The sequence below is a fragment of the Labeo rohita genome, unplaced genomic scaffold (genome assembly GCF_022985175.1).
Source record: "Labeo rohita strain BAU-BD-2019 unplaced genomic scaffold, IGBB_LRoh.1.0 scaffold_388, whole genome shotgun sequence".
In the NCBI taxonomy this organism is placed as follows: domain Eukaryota; kingdom Metazoa; phylum Chordata; class Actinopteri; order Cypriniformes; family Cyprinidae; genus Labeo; species Labeo rohita.
This window is the reverse complement of record NW_026129306.1, coordinates 33,209-36,410: the sequence shown is the minus strand read 5'-3', so window position 1 is coordinate 36,410 and position 3,202 is coordinate 33,209. Positions and strand designations below refer to the sequence as shown.

At 33.7% G+C, this 3,202-nt stretch overlaps 1 pseudogene; it reads right to left on the bottom strand.

Annotated features, from left to right (window-relative positions):
• Positions 1 to 473: 473 nt before the first annotated feature.
• LOC127160564 (C3a anaphylatoxin chemotactic receptor-like) lies at positions 474 to 2,750 on the bottom strand (annotated as a pseudogene).
• Positions 2,751 to 3,202: the final 452 nt, after the last annotated feature.

The window sequence follows — 3,202 nt, the reverse complement described above, 5'->3', positions numbered from 1 at the left end:
TTTTTTCACAACAAAATCCTCGTGATTCTGATTCTAAGAGAAAGCGACAGCTAGTTGTGTGCCTTCACACTAGAGCCTACGGCTCATCAAATACAGGTACGCTATGTTGTTTAGCAATTTAAAAAAAATTATAGATTCACACCAGGGGCGATTCTAGAATTCAGCCCTGTTTTCTTAAGTATGCAAAACTTATTGCACATGCAATGGAATATGCATTATATTCAGTGTTGGGGGTAACGCATTACAAGTAACGCAAGTTACGTAATAATATTACTTTTTTTTATGTAACTTGTAAAGTAAAGCATTACTTGTCACGCCGTTGTGTATGGGGAATGACGAGGAGAAGCCAGGAGGTCCAATGCATAGAGTTTATTAGTATAATCCACAGGGAAAACAGAAATGAACAGGAAACAGCAGGGAACCAGCAACACAACGTAAACAAACGGAGCAACCGTACAAACTGACTGGATGACTTACAAGAACTGACGATCTAACAGAGGAAACAACCAAACTTAAATACAAGCAAACAACCAATCAGGGGGAGACAGGTGAACAATCAAACAGTGACGTAATAAACAAGAAACGGAACAGGAAGGCCAAATAAGGGCAAACCAGGGGAAAAACAGTCCAAAAGGTCTGACATTACTTTTGAGTTTCTAAGAACATACCTGAGTTACTTTTCCGAATAAGTAACACCAGTTACTTTTTTCCCCATTTATTAATTGACAAGTCTTCTGTCAGGAAATGGTGAGTAAACACGATGTTACTGTAGTTCTAGATTAAATGTGAACATGCATTAATTCATCTCACTCACAAAACCAGATTCAGTATTCCTCAAAATTAATAAAACCAGTGAAATGCAAACTCAGAATATGACTCAACCCTGCAATAATTAAATATGTTAAATAAAATAAATATCCTTTATGAATTAAATCCCATTTTATTAACCAGTGTCTTTGCTGCTGACCTTCGATGATGCAATGCAGCCATACTAACAGGCAAAAATTACTTTAGATAAACTAACATTTGTGCTTCATTTTTTATAGCTGAAGAGTGATCTCCTGCATAAATGTACTTTACAGCCTGGGGTGAATTCATTTCACTTTTGGTGTTAAAGGGCTTTTACATTAGAATTGTTTTATATTAAAAACAATGAAGCAAGCCCTGCCCAGATTTAAAAAGTAACGCAAAAGTAACGTAACACATTACTTTCCATAAAAAGTAACTAAGTAACGTAATTAGTTATTTCAGGGAGTAACGCAAAATTGTAATGCATTACTTTCAAAAGTAACTTTCCCCAACACTGATTGTCAATCAGGAATCTGACTAACGTAAAACAATATCATATGTTTTATTGCAGATATTTTATAACAGATTATTTTAGATGCACTTAATGAATTTCAACTTCCTGACAAAGAAACCGAGTCTTAATATGCCAAATACCCACATGTAAATAGATATATTATATATGAGAAATAGCAAATCAATATATAAATAAATAGGAATGTAGATAACCAGTTGCAAGTCAGTTGTGTTTATATAGTGCTTTTCACAAGACTTTGTTTCAATGAAGAAACAAAGGTGTTTTTATAGGTGTTTAGCATTAAAATCATTTGTCTTAGAGAAAACTGAAGTTAGCACAATGAAACTACTTGGTGAGAAAACTATTCATACAAATTATGAACGATCTCTACTCAAATATTAAAAAATAAATAAATAAATAAATTGAATGAATGAATGAAAGGAATGTTTAATGAACATTGCAATAATTATACATATAAACTCTAATATTTTTGCATTTAATATGTAAAACACTGTTTAGACATAATAAACTTTGCTTTTAAGTTAAGTCCATAACACTGGATATGGATAATGCATAAGTAAAATAAGTAGAAATGAGTTCATATACATTTAGTTTTATTCAGAAATGCAATTTTAAAAAATTATGTACATTTATTCTTCAAGACTTCAGTGTAGAAACATACCAAACATACCACACATGCCGTTATTACTGAAATATTACAAACTTTTTCTAAGCTGATATTAAAAAAAAAAAAAAAAAAGCATTCCATTATGATGGTTTTCAATGTTTGCAGCAGTTCATCACAAATCACTAAAAATATACGAAAATAGAGGAAGAAAAAAAACATTAAAAGTAACAAATCGATCAGAAAACTCTGAATAAATGAGCTGATATCTTCACTACACTGACTGCATTTGCAGTGATTGGTGGTTTGAAACATTTGTGTTCCCTCCTCAGAGAAAACTCTTTCAAATACACGTCTTAGAGAAAGTTTAACATTGCTCTTAAAATCCTGACCCATGAAAACATACAGAATGGGGTTCAGACAGCTGTTGAAATATCCCAAAGAGATGGTCAACAGATTCACTGCCAAAGCTGCCCAAGAACTTGATTCTTCTCCATACAATATTATCAAATTCACTGTGTGATGCGGCAACCAGCACAGAAAAAAAGACCACGATTACAGCCAACATGATGCGAAACGCTCGTCCAGAGTGAAAACGACTCCTGCCTTGCGTGCAATGAATCCATAGCATGTTGTGATGCATATGAGAGGAACCAAAAAGCCAAACACAAATCTGATGATGCACAACCTTCCATACATTTTATAACTGTCTTCATCAGGTTGATAATGCAGGCAGTATGTTTGGTTATTTACTGTGTAAGTGTCTCTTAACATCATGAAAGGCAGACTAAGAATTGAAGCCAGAACACAGCCAGTGATCATCCAAAGCACTCTCGGTCACATAGTAAAGAGTGGAGAGGCAACACAAGAGATCAGCAATCTCTAGACTGAGAAACCTAACTGTATTAACGGTCCTCTTCATCTTCAGTCCAGCAACATATAAAACAAATGTGTTTTCAGGAACACAGAGGATCAAGGTCAGGTAGTAGAAGACCAGAGAAATCACCCTCATTGGATATTCCAAAATATCATAATAATCCTCCATTGCTGTGACTGAGCTGAAGTGCCTGGTTTATCCTGCTAATATCACATATTGTCAGTGTAAAATTATAAATCATATTTAAAGTGTTGTGTTATTGCAAATACGCAACTAAATAAATACTATTTTAGCATTGCTTAACTGTACAAATAGTCTTTAAAATCATATAAATAACTCTAAGCAACCATGACTCATGTTGCGATGATCCGATTCACAATTATCCTCATAAATGTTT